Raw genomic sequence first — 14266 nt, 5'->3', positions numbered from 1 at the left:
TCCTGACAGCAGACGTGAAATCCTGTGTCCCGAGGACGAGCAGAGGTCATCCGTCCTTTTCCTGGCCTCGACGCTGCCGGTGAGACCGAGATCTAGGTCCCGATCGGTTGGGCCTGCACATAGTCGGTCATCCGGGAGCTGGACCAGAGCACCTGTACGGCGGCCGCCGCGGACCGGAAGTCGCCGGTTGGTGGTCCGCCCGAGCGAAAGAGAACGTTGCAGTGCTGACCCGTGGCGGCATAGGGCAGTGAGTGACTGTAGGTGCACGGAGTACGGAGGATTCTTCTGAGGGTGGCTGATGCCGGCGGTGAAGCGCGGACCCCGCGAGGCCGCAACGACACAGTCCAGACGCCGCTGGACTCCTTGCAGAGGCGGGTGGTGGTCGGCCCCCGCAGTACATATAGCGACGTTGGCGCCGAACTGGCGCGACTGGGGCCAAACGCATGCAGTGAACAGCGACACGCCAACGACATGGTGAGAGGCGGTGAGGCCTTCTGGGGGCCAGGCAGGAGATTGTTGACACCAGTGACGCGAGGCTGAGAGGGGGCAGTGCCCGGGGCGGTAATAGAAACAGTACAGATGCCCAGACCACGAAGTGCAAATGCTGCTGCCCTGCTGGCGATAGATCAACAGCCCTGTTCACAGAGTGAGTCGCGTGGTGCGGGAAACATCAGGGGCCGCTTATGGATGGTGAATGAGGGCCTCCAGCGAGGATAGGCCCGCTGCACTACAATCGTGCTTCCCCTCGGACTGTGGATTGAACCCTCCAGAGGTGCCCAGAACGCAATTCAGCGAGTAGAGACTCCCGTGAGTGAGGGCGCATACCACCTACTACGAGGAACCCGGAGATCCTGCAGTAAGAGTATAAACGGCGGACAAGGTGCCGGTGCTGGTTGGCAATAATGTATGGCCCTACATAGAGGGGGCTACAAACTAGTCGCACATGCGGGTTTTATCTCTGGATCAAGAGGAGTGGGCATATTATTTAGGAATTCCTTCCCCTTCGTAATAAAGTCCACCTGGGAGGATACAAGAGGCAGATACATTGGGGTCTCGGGTCAGTGGGAAGGCAGGACAGCCACGTTTGTATCTATTTACGTCCCGCCAGGCTTGCAAACGGACACTTTCAAGGATGTCAGCTTAGTCTTCCTTTCGTTCCCAATTGGCCCTCTGATAATAGCGGGGGACTTTAATTCGGTAATGTCGGGGGATTTAGACAGATATCCGCCTCGAGACGTCAGACCAGCACAGAGATGGCTGCAAACCTTCACAGAATCATTGGGATTAGTGGATGGGTGGCGGGCACTCAACCCTGCAAAGACACAGAACCCCTGGCCCCCGCCGAAACCAAGAAACCCGACGGAGATACGACACCACCACCCTCCACACACTCAACACCAGCCGACCATCTGCCTGCTACCAAGCCACCCCGAAGAGCACCCACGGACCCTTCTCCTGCCAAGTCTGCAAATACACCTGCGTCTGAACCTGCACCCCACCACCCGGACCAGGCAACCACCTCAAGTGCATCCTGCTCAACACCCGCTCTGTCCACAAGCACGCTGTCGAACTCTGGAACCTCCTCGACACAACAGCACCAGACGTCGCTTTCCTCACAGAAACCTGGATGAATGCCTCCTCAGCCCCCGACATCGCCATAGCCATCCCGGACGGCTACAAGATCACTCGAAAGGACCGCGTCAACCAAACCGAGGAGGAATCGCCATCATCTACAAGAACACCATCGGTGTAACAACCAACTCCGAAGATGCCCTCACCACCGCCGAACACCTACACTTCCAGATCCACACCGACCCCAAGACCACCCTCAGAGGAACCCTCATCTACAGACACACGGGCCCACGCACACAATTCAGTGAAGCCATTGCCGACTTCATCAGCCCACATGCCCTCGCCTCGTCAGACTACATCCTCCTAGGTGACCTGAAGTTCCACCTGGAGAACAACAACAACAACACCACCACCCTGCTCGACAACCTCGCCAACCTCGGACTCAAGCAACTGGTGAACACCCCCACCCACTACGCCGGCCACACGCTCGAACCCATCTTCTCTGCCAGCAGCCACGTTGCCTTCAGCCACTCCACCGGACTACACTGGACCGACCACAGCTGCATCCACTTCACCTTTAAGAAGACCACATCCTACCACCGCCCGCAACAGGTCCCCCGCAGATGCTGGAGCAAAGTCACCACAGACCAGCTAACCACATCACTGAGCCAGATCCCACCAATCAACACTACTGACACCAACGACGCAGCCCGCAACCTCACACAGTGGATCATCAACTGCGCCAACGCCCTTGCACCACTGAAGAACTCTCCAGGCAAGCCTGGCAACAGGAAAACCACATGGTTCACCGACGACCTCAAATAATCAAAGAAATCCTGCCGAACCCTCGAGAAAACCTGGCACCGCGAACAGACGACAGAAAACCTGACAGCCCTCAAAAACCCCACTCGCAAACACCACCAGCTGATCCGCACCACCAAAAAGACTTTGTTCAAAGAGCGGCTGGACAACAACACAACCAGCAGCAAGGAACTCTTCAGCATCGTAAAAGAGCTCTCCAACCCCAGCGCCAGCAGCAACGACGTCACACCATCGCAAGACCTTTGCAACTCCCTCGCCATGTTCTTTCACCGCAAGATCGCCGATATACACGACAGCTTCGGCACCCAGACTCCGCCCCCAGCCACCGAACCAACGCCCCCTACAACCACCCTCAGCGCTTGGACTCCCATCAGCACTGAAGACACCGCCCACGCTATGAACACCATCCACTCCGGCTCTCCTTCCGACCCATGCCCTCACCACATCTTCAACAAAGCCAACACCATCATCGCACCCCACCTACGGAACGTCATAAACAACTCCCTCGCGTCCGCCACCTTTCCAGAAAGCTGGAAGCACGCAGAGATCAACGCCCTACTGAAGAAACCCACAGCGGACCCTAAAGACCTCAAGAACTTCCGCCCCATCTCTCTTCTTCCCTTCCCTGCAAAGGTTATCGAGAAGATCGTCAATAAACAGCTGACAGCATTCCTCGAGGCCAATGGCTCTCTTGACCCATCCCAGTCCGGATTTCGAGCCAACCACAGCACCGAGACCGCCCTCATCGCAGACACCGACGACATCAGGACCCTGCTTGACAACGGGGAAACAACTGCCCTCATCCTCCTAGACCTCTCAGCCGCCTTTGATACAGTCTGCCATCGCACCCTAATAACCTGCCTCCACAACGCCCGGATCCAAGGTAAAGCTCTGGACTGGATCACCTCGTTCCTCTCTGACAGAACCCAGAGAGTCCGCCTCCCTCCCTTCTGCTCCGCGGCCACCGAAATCATCTGCGGCGTACCCCAAGGCTCATCACTCAGCCCAACCCTCTTCAATATCTACATGAGCCCCCTCGCCGCCATCGCACACAAACACAACCTCAACATCATCTCATACGCCGACGACACCCAGCTGATACTCTCTCTCACCAAAGACCCAGCCACCGCCAAACTCAACCTCCAGGAAGGAATGAAAAACGTTGCGTAATGGATGAAACTTAGTCGTCTGAAACTGAACTCAGACAAGACGGAGGTCCTCATTCTCGGACCTTCCCCATCCACCTGGGACGACTCATGGTGGCCCACGGCACTGGGCACCGCACCTACACCCACTGACCACGCACGCAACCTGGGATTCATCCTGAACTCCTCTCTCACGATGACCAAGCAAGTCAACGCCATCTCATCCTCATGTTTCAACACCCTGCGCATGCTCTGTAAGATCTTCCGGTGGATCCCTACCGGAACTAGAAAGACGGTCACCCAGGCCCTCGTCGCCAGCCGGCTAGACTACGGGAATGCCCTATACGCAGGAACCACAGTCAAACTTCAGAAAAGACTCCAGTGCATACAGAACGCATCCGCACGACTCACCCTCGACATCCTTTGCAACAGCCACATATCAGCCCACCTGAGAGACCTGCACTGGCTCCCCGTCAGCAAAAGGATCACGTTCAGGCTCCTCACCCACGCACACAAGGCACTCCACGACATAGGCCCCGAATACCTCAACAACTGCCTCACGCTTCACATTCCAACCCGCAAACTCCGCTCCGCCAGCCTCGCCCTGGCCACCGTCCCACAGATCCGCAGAACCACCACCGGAGGAAGATCATTCTCCTACCTGGCGGCCAAGACGTAGAACTCCCTCCCCGCCCACCTACGACTGACCCAGGACCACCTCACCTTCAGGAAACACCTCAAGACCTGGCTCTTCGAGCAGTAGCAGCACCCCCCCTCCCTTCAGCGCCTTGAGACCCCTACGGGTGAGTAGTGTGCTCTATAAATGTATTGATTGATTGATTGAATACACCCACGTTTCTAGCTTCCACTGTAGTCTTTCCCGCATTGACTATGTCCTCGTCCCAGTAGTACAGACACACGCTCTCCGAGAGGTGCGCCACCTCGGACGAGGTATATCGGATCACTCCCCAGAATGGATTAGAGTAGTGTTCGATAGCGCGTGTGTGGGATGGGTGGCCCCGATTAACTCATGGTATCTGAGAGACCCCACTATCAAAAAGAGCATCATACAAGCCACTGATAATTATTTCTCAGAAAATGGGGACTCAGTCGTCTCAGCCCAGTCCCTGTTGGAGGCCTGCAAAACAGTCATCCGCGGGGAAGCGCTATCGCTAATAGCAGGGAAAAAGAAGGAAAGGCAGGTGGAGTTAGTACAGGCAGAAGAGGAGGTAACAAAGGCTGAAGAAGAGCTGGCGCTGGCAATAACCCTGGACAATTTGCACTTCCTAAAATTGAGACAAGATGAGTTCAATAGCGTGGCGGGTGACTGCGCCAGTGTGCAGAGTAGAGTGATCCAGAGCAAGATATACGAACATGGTGACAAGGCGGGGAAGCTCATAGCTTGGCTAGACCGGAGGGACGGGGCTTCACGAATAGTGCCGGAATTGCAGGGGGGAGACTCCGATCTGATAACTGACCCACAGGGAGTAGCAGATGAGTTTGCAGATCATTACAATGCGGTATACAGCGGAACTGGTAGCTTCTCCGGAGAAGAAAACAAGCGGGCTGCTTAGGGATATTGTACTACCTGTACTCTCAGAAGCCAACAGGCAGTTCTTAGAGTCCCCAGTAACAGACGAGGAGGTGGCACAGGCAATCCGGGGGTCCGCTCGGGGAAGGCGTCCGGACCTAACGGCATCCCCATAGAGCTGTATAAGCTATGGGGAAATAAACTTGCGCCGTATCTCTGCGCTATGTGGCTGGAAAGTAAAAGCAAGGGTCGACTCCCTTATGACCAACGAGTGGCTAATATAGTGGTAATATATAAAGACGGCAAACCCAGAACCAACTGTGCCTCTTATAGACCTATCTCGCTGCTTAATGTGGAACCGAAGGTCCTGGCGAAACTGTTGGCAACACGTTTGGTCAAGGTGATCAACACCTTGGTTCACCCTGACCAATCCGGCTTTATGCCTAGACGCAATACCGCTCTTAATCTGCGCCGCCTACATGGGGTGCTCAGCAGAGCTCACACTGTACTGGAGCCGGCATCACTAGACGCGACTATGGCATTCGACATGGTCGAATGGCCCTATTTTTTCGCGGTCCTCAACAAGCTGGGGTTCGGCCCAGAATTTGTGGGTTGGATCCGCCTCCTTTACACCGCCCCGGTAGCCCAAGTAGTGGTCAATAACCGTAAATCCTCAGACTTCCAACTAAGTAGGGGCACTCGCCAGGAATGCCCTCTGTCGCCACTCCTCTTTGCGTTGGCGGTGAAACCACTGGCGGCCTGGATTCGGCAAGACCGAGTCATCCAGGGATTGAGGTGGTCCCCCGAATGGGAGGATAAGGTATCCCGATACGCTGATGATATCCTTCTCTATATGGCCTCCCCAAGGGCCTTCTTGATATTCTGGCGATATTCGGGAGATAGGTTTTTCTGTGAATTGGTCCAAATCAGTATTATATGTTCTCCAAGGCGATCCTCCTAAGATTCCCCCGATCCAGATAGCGCCGGAGTGCTTCTGATACCTCGGAATCTTTGAGACGCTAGATCCCAAATTGCGATTCGTACATAATTTAGATCCCCCCCTGCAGAGGCTCAAGAGGGATGTTACGCATTGGAGGTCCCTTCCCCTGTCCATGCTGGGGAGAGCAGTACTTTTTAAAATGATGGCCCTCCCGCATTTTCTGTATGCGCTTCAAAACACAATAGACCCGGTTCCTGCATCCTATTCCAGGGAACTAGATGGTCTCCAAAGGGAAATTCTCTGGGATGGCAGACCCCGTATAGCATTCTCTAAACTAACTCTCAACTGGTATGACGGGGGATCAGCCTTCCCGATCTCAGGAAATATTACTGGGCTGCCCAGCTAGCGGCCATTAACCACGGAATCTATGGCCGCCCGGATGACCCCGGATATGCCATTGATAGGTGGTTACTCCCGGGTGGTGACTATAATGGTGACTATAAGAGAGCTTTGTATGCTAAGCCCCGCAGACTCCCGCTGACCGGTCCCACAGCACATGCCGTCCATACTTGGCACATAGTTAACAAATACCTACAATGGGACAGCAAGCTTACTTTGGCCACTCCTCTGTGGAGCTCCGAGAGATTGGGAAATCTCTGGGAATGTAAGGGGTTTGACAAGTGGGACCTTATTGGTATTTCGCGCATTAGAGACATCTGGGGAGAAGGGACAATCCTTCCATTTTCTTTCCTTCAAACTCAATACAGATTGGCAGACTCTGAACACTACAGATACCTCCAAATCCGACATTCCTTACGGGCTCAGATTCCGGGTGGCGCGAGGCCCCCTGAGGCCTCCCCCTTGGAATGTAGAGTATTGGACGGCCTTCTGCCGGTAAAAACCATCTCTCTTATATACAAGAAACTTATCAACCACATGGCGGACCCATTGCAAACCCTTAAAGGGAAATGGTGCAGCGACGGGCTGGAACTAGATGAAGAGGACTGGCAAGCGGCGGTATCATCCCCGCGAGAGGTCGCAATTCAGGCGAGACTGCGTTTAGTGCAGCTTAAAATACTACACAGGGTATATATAACGGGACCATGCCTGGTTCGGATGGGTATGGCGGAAAAGGACTTGTCTGCGGGAAGGTAGGAACCTTTTTCCATATCCTGTGGGAATGTCCTCATATGCAATCGTACTGGAGAGACATACACCAGACTCTGCGGGAGGTGTTAGGGGTCAGTCTACAACCGGAGGCCCGTCGTTGTCTCCTAAATGTCTGGGAACCCACAGACCTGAGCTCCTCAACACAGTGGGCAACCCTGGCTTATATGATTGCTAAGCGGAACATAGCGCAGCTGTGGGGTGCAGTCCAACCCCCCCGGCTGAGGGGATGGGAAGAGAACCTGGACTGGTGAATGATCAGGGTAAAATCAGTTTATGTGGCCAGAGGGTTCCCCAGGAAGTGGGGGAAGATATGGGGAGCTTGGAATCACTATAGAGGAGACATCTGTACCCCACCGGGTCCCCCGAGGGACACTGGAACTGTTGATACCCCTTAACTGAGACTGTTTAATGATTATGTGGTCTATTGATTGTCACTGTCTTTTATATGTAAGGATATAGTCGCTCGCCTGTATCAGATGGAGGTGTTGTCATTGCAATGTTTAATAAAAAGAAATATAAAAAAAAGGTCATAGAGATGGGAGCTTTTACTAAATCTAGTTGATTGTCTACAAGAAATGCCCTCTTGGGGTTCCAGGACAATCAATGAGGACATAAACCACCCTATGGAAGGCTTTTTGTTGTTTTTTGTCTGTGACTGATTAGTAGTTTGCACACTGTAAACAGAATCATATACGGGACCCCCTTATTACAAAAGTACATATTGCGCTCGCCGTGCATCATCTAATGGGACTTTAGGGGCTGGAGCAATAGGAAGTTTTTAAAGCATTTCATGACACATAAATAGTAGCACGCACACTGATGTGGACTGGGCGGGTATTCCAAAGCTTGGATTAGTGAACTGCGAATTGCTTTTCTTTACGATTAATGTACCAGAAACCATACAATGTTTTCATAACCACAAAGGCCTTGGACACAGGTAGAAATATTTTTTTTCATAGAGGCAACCAGTTGAGGTGTGGGATTATTGCTTGGACAAAGTGGAACAAGTTGGGGGTTTCATTTTGATGCATGTCATATATCCCACAGGAGGCATCTCCTTACGGTTGTTTATACTGGCTTCAGTCTGTCTACGTTTAGAAATTAAATAAAATTAGAGTATACTTCTGTCCTTTTCATTCTGTTTCAGTACCATGCCTTGCAGCTAGGGGCAGCAGTCACCTAGTCCACCTGTTTTCTCAGTTCAGGATCGATTTGGTTTTAAATTTTGCTGTATAGGGGCACAGTTGACATATGTTGCTGTGGTGTTTCAAGATGAAAACATAAGAGGCATGGAAATTATTAACTGCATCTCCCTATACATCCACCACCTTTGCCGCACCCTGCAAAAGAGTGCTGCATTGCTGCGGTTCATGCAGTGTGGGCCTGCCATATTGATGCCAGTGTAGATATGGTGGGCCTGACTCGCATTAAGCCACAGCAACTCAATGGCCTAGACCTGGCCCATGTTCCAACCAAATGCTCCACATTACTCTATGGATGTTGCTTGCCGAGTCTATTTTAAGTTGTCAGCAGTCTGAGAGGGACCTGTTAGGATGACCCACCCAAGAGCTCAATAATGTTTCCTATTGAGATTTTCTGATGCTTGCATGTTTTACTGTGGTTCAGTATGAAGTAAAGCCATGACCTCCTGCAGAAATTTATGCTGGCTAGTTAACTATGTCCAAATAAGAGAACCCCTGAGTGAGCTGTCATTGTTTCTTTTCTTTCGTCGAGCCAGGCATAGAGCTGCAAACCTCCTCCAGTTTCTAAGAAATGGAGCAGCGCACCATTCTTCTAGGCTGCCAGGAGGCTGGCTCCTTCCAAAAGGAGCACTGAGGGCCAGATTTACCACTTTTTCATGCAGCGCAGTGCAGCAGCCGCAAATGTCGTGCTGTGCTGCATGTAAAGAAAAGAGGAGAAGAGCACCAAATTTACTGAGATATGGCACTCTCCTCCCCTCGTCCTAGTGCCGGCGCTGAAATCAGCTGACATGTGCCAGAGACACCTTTGCGCCAAGGTGCAAGGGTGTCTCCATGAGTCTCGCATAGGTTTTGTACTGGAAGGAACCCTTCCAGTACAAATTACTATGCATAGACTGACTTAGACCATTTTCCCTCTTTGCATGCGTGATGTGCAGTGCAGCACATGTACAAAGTCGGAAAAGGAAGGAAAAATAAAAGCATTTCTCCTTCCTTGCACCTACTTCAAAAGGGCGCAGTTTTCTGGCGCTAAACCCTGTCTACTTTACTTAGTAAATTGGGTTTAGCATCAGAAACCTTGGGTGATTGCATGGGGACGCCCATGCTCCACCCAAGGTACGCTCCCTTGGTGTTAAGTAATGCGCTGCTTTGCATTACATTTACGTTATTTCCAACCCTCAACAAGTTTAGCGCTCGAAAGTAAATCGGAAAAGAAAGCTTTTGCGCCGACTTGCATCACTTTTGTGATGCAAAATCGTCTTAAAATCTTAATAACCCCCCCCCCCCCCTAAATGTACACCGATATATGCTGAGATAGGAAGAAGGGAGATAGTGAAAAAAAAACTTTTATTTATTTTCCCCATTGACTAACATTGAAACAGAGGCAATTTTAGACGGGAGACAGCTATAATAAAGCCATTCATAGCTTTAAAAGTCAGGAGCCTTCTGCATGAATCAGGTTTGTTGAAATGTATGCAGAATTCGCTGTCTCTGTGGCCACATTAAAAATAACAAGCATTAGAAATGCAATAGGTCTCGCATTTGCTTAAATTAGCGCTTTTGGCGTTGTAAATGGCGTTGTAAATGACAATGACTTTTATCACATACAAACATTTGAAATGAAAGACCATGGCGATTAACCCTTCGCTGTCAAGCTGTTCACAATCTACAATGTTTAAAACTTGGCCTATTCGGGAAACGTCGTCTGTTACAGGGGAACAACCACCACGGTCGCCCAGTGGGTTTGTGTGCCTGCTACAGAGGTGTGTTTGTAATTTGAAGAACAAATAAAAATAAATACTGAGTTACATTTGAGTAATATTGTTAATTTTGAGTTTATACAAATAAAGAAGTTCTCTTTTGTTTTTTGTGCATGTGGGGGTTGCTGTGATTGTAACTTCCTGGGATGTGTTGGTTGGTCTGTTTGGTAGGATTTCTGAGTGAATAGATCACTCTGGGTATGTTGGGTGTGTGTGATTCATGGTTGTTCTACTTCTGGAGATTGTTGTGTGTGGTTGTGTTACACCAGGAAAAGAATAAATACATTTAGGCCGCATTAGCAGAAAAAAAAGATACGACTTACCTGCATGACACGTTTTCTATTCAGTCCAACAGTACTTATGGCTATGCCCCTATACATGTTTTATTAATGTGCATTTTTAATTGAATGCTTTTATGAGTTCACTACTGTAAAGAGAAAGGCAGTTTTAAAGCATTCTTCCCTCCGAGCTCTTGTGACATTTCCCCAGCCCCCAAATGCCTCCTTTTAAACCATCACTCTCCTCCCCATCGTCATTGTCTGACATGATAAGATCCCCTATCCCAGATATCTGCTTATTTCATTAAAGGGTGGTGACGGACATGCAATTCAGATATCAATGCATGAATAATTCCAGTCTGAGATGCGCTTCAACTTTGACATGTATTGATGTGAGTGGGCTTACAGTGGCAGGCACCCTTAAAATGAGAGGGATCTTTTCCAGGGTGAAGTGGGGCGAAACCTAGAGCAACATAGCTCAGTGGGTTAGGGCTCATAGTTTACATAATTGTAACTCACACATCACGGGCATATGTTCCAGTGCCTCACCTCAGGTTTTAATGTCTCATATACTGATACAAATGTAGGTTGGTCGGAGCTATCTCTGAGGCATGCATTCATAAAAACTAGATTTTGGAATAGTGGGGTGACTTAGCAGCATTGAAACAATACCAGGTGGTGTTATTCAACTTTATTTGAGTCAATCTGGGAAAATTGACTATCTGAGTGGGCCCACAGGTCTTGATCACTGCTGCTTGCGCGCCGATGTCATCGGCAGACCCGTAGCACATTGATCTGACACCAACAGAACTGACAATTAGGAGAGAGGATGTGGCTGAACAACCAGAGCTGCTGACTTTCGAACTGGGGAATGGGTCACCAACAGAACTGACAATTAGGGGGGAGGATGTGGCTGAACAACCAGAGCTGCTGACTTTCGAACTGGGGAATGGGTCACCAACAGAACTGACAATTAGGGGGGAGGATGTGGCTGAACAACCAGAGCTGCTGACTTTCGAACCGGGGAATGGGTCACCAACAGAACTGACAATTAGGAGAGAGGATGTGGCTGAACAACCAGAGCTGCTGACTTTCGAACTGGGGAATCGGTCACCAACAGAACTGACAATTAGGGGGGAGGATGTGGCTGAACAACCAGAGCTGCTGACTTTCGAACTGGGGAATCGGTCACCAACAGAACTGACAATTAGGGGGGAGGATGTGGCTGAACAACCAGAGCTGCTGACTTTCGAACTGGGGAACCGGGTTTGATTCTCGAAAACCATTTTTGTACTGCTTCGCGGACTTCATGCAACAATTAATTTACACATTAAAACACGACTACTATTACAAAGTGTAGTGGGGAGGGTTTTGTAAGTGAGAACTAATTGAAGCATTCAGAAAAGATAATTAATTCAAATACAAAAAAAGTTTCGCATGAAAGTAAAATGAACTAGTCTCCAGAGAGAAGAAAAGTGTGTTTAAAAGCAACGTTTCCAGAAGAGTTAATTGTCTCAGTCCCGAATGTGTTTTACGCTAGTGTGCGTCCTATCTTGGCCACTGGAATTGATTTGCTTGTCTCAGTCCAAATTCCAACATGCCGGATAGTGTCACTTTTTTGTGTGCAGTTTTGTGTACCGCAAACTCTACCCTAAGGTATTGGAGTGCTTTACATGAGCACCAGTTAGTTACATTACACAAGGACACATTCATTTTTTGGTAGGCACGGGGAGATTAAGTGATTTGCCCAGAATCACAGGACCCAGATTCACAGGATGTTGAACCGATGCCGAGACTCGAACTTGGCTCCCCAGCGCCAAAGTTGGCAGCTCTGGCCGTTATGCCACACTCCTTAACTTTATATACCCATATCTTTGATGCAAATTCATGGTACACCGGATTGAGGAGATAAGAAAGTGCCTTAATATAAAACAAATATTTTCGGCTCTATTGAAAGTGTGGCATAGGCTACCACACATGAAGAAATGCGTTCTGGGCATACAAATAATTGCTTGCTTTTCCATTGCGCTTTATACCAAGCTTGAGCTTGTGTGCGAATAGGCACTAAACTCTGTTAACAATACAAACCGCAGTTCTGTCGCATCTAGGCAGTGCCCCATTTAATGGCACTCATTTCACCATATGCGAAGGATTGAATGTTGTCGGTGCCGTGCCAGGATTCGGACTCGTGATCTGCAAGTTTCAGAGGTGATAATTCATTTGACAAAGCCCCTTACTCTTCATAAATGTGCAAGGAAAAAAACACCCTTTTAATTGACAGGCCACGCCATGATAACAGAAAAGGAAACAATAGTTCTACGTAGTTTCGCGCCCCCGGCAATGACCAACAAAAATAGGTAACAGAATACCATATGTATGTTGGGGTTCCATTGGGTAAGAGAACTGATGTGCCAGCTTTCACTGGATGGGCCCATGAGCGGGAGAAGGGTAACTGTTTCATCTACATGTAACCGTATAAGGAGATCTGAACTGCTTAACAGGACACTGAGGGCAGGCAAACAGATCGTGCAGCTACAAGCACTGTCGTGTATTTATCTTCCGTCTTCTGATAGCGGGTTTTAACGCTTTAGCTTCATTAACAAATTATGCGTGCTGTGGTAAGGACGGCCACCTCGAATAAACAAGAAACAGATGTGTTACTTCAAGTGGCGGCTCCCCCATTGGGGCATGGGGGTGTTGCCCCACTGCTTTCTCGCAGTGCCAGAAGGCAGAAACATAAATGGTAATAACTACCATTTATGTTTCTGTTTCTCGCACTGCGAGAAAGCAGAAGTGCCTGGTTGGGGGTGGGCGGGCCTGCTCGAGGGCAGGGGGGAGTGGCTTGCCCACTGTTGTGCATACTGACTCTTTGGTCGGCCTGGGGCCGACCAAACAGTCAGTATGCACAACAGTGGGGAAGCCACTCCCCCCTGCCCTCGAGCAGGAACGCCCACTCTCCCTTGTTCTCTATGTGGAGAAATTGGCCCGGCTGTGGGGCGCTCTTCGATACGCCTCAACGTTGTGATTGGCGAGGGAGGCTGCCTTTCCTGATGACGATCATCGAGCTTCAGGAATTCGAAAATGCAGGACGGCGGGAAGCTGAGGTGGCGCAGGACGGTAAGTTTTAATTTATATATTTTTTTAATTATACCCCTCCCGCCTCCCCCCCATTCCCTCCCTCGACGACCCCATTTCCACCTGCCCGTCATGCCGGCCGTGACTGGATCCCAAGTATTGCTTTATGCACACATCAGAGTTCCTGCTTTAACAAAATAATGCAGTAGTGTCGTTTTTTTCCAAACAAACTGTGTGAATATTTCCGCATGAGTTGCAAGGTGGTGCTGAAAGGGGATTTGCAGCCATGTCATAAGTTCATTTAGAAACACGTTTCCTCATGACTTTGAAGTGCATGGATGTTGTCAATCTTTTTCTCTAAATGACTTAAAGGGACGTAAAGGTTCTGATTTTAAAGTGAGTGACAACGCATATGCAGAAAACGTCAAAGAATACTGGCTCTAGTAATAATCAAATCATTATATTTGTGTGAATCATGGATCACTTGCATGAGAAAGATGTGCGTGTGTGTGTCTGTGCTTGTGTGTGTGTACGTGCATGCGTGTGTGTGTTTTCATGCTTGCCAGCAAAGGAACCTACTATTCAAGGGTATGAGAGTAAGCAGCGGTTAGAAGCCAGGCATGTACTTGCAATAATGCAAGGGCCTTTGAGCATAAGCATGGGCGCGTTCTGGTGGAGTGTGACTTTCTGTTGTATGGGTTCTGACAGAATGTAGAATTTCTTGATCTCCGAAAAGGCGTTGGATGATGGAGTGAGTTGCAAATCAAGGAAGGT

The 14266-nt window shown here is 49.8% G+C and overlaps 1 protein-coding gene across 8 annotated transcripts in view; it reads right to left on the bottom strand.

Moving 5' to 3' along the window:
- Nucleotides 1-14266, bottom strand: part of KCNQ2 (potassium voltage-gated channel subfamily Q member 2) — a 341848-nt gene that overhangs the window by 119608 nt on the left and 207974 nt on the right. The window lies entirely within an intron of this gene.

This window comes from Triturus cristatus, chromosome 7, assembly GCF_964204655.1.
Source record: "Triturus cristatus chromosome 7, aTriCri1.1, whole genome shotgun sequence".
Classification (NCBI taxonomy): domain Eukaryota; kingdom Metazoa; phylum Chordata; class Amphibia; order Caudata; family Salamandridae; genus Triturus; species Triturus cristatus.
Note: the sequence above shows the minus strand (reverse complement) of the source record. Positions and strands in the feature narration are given on the sequence as shown.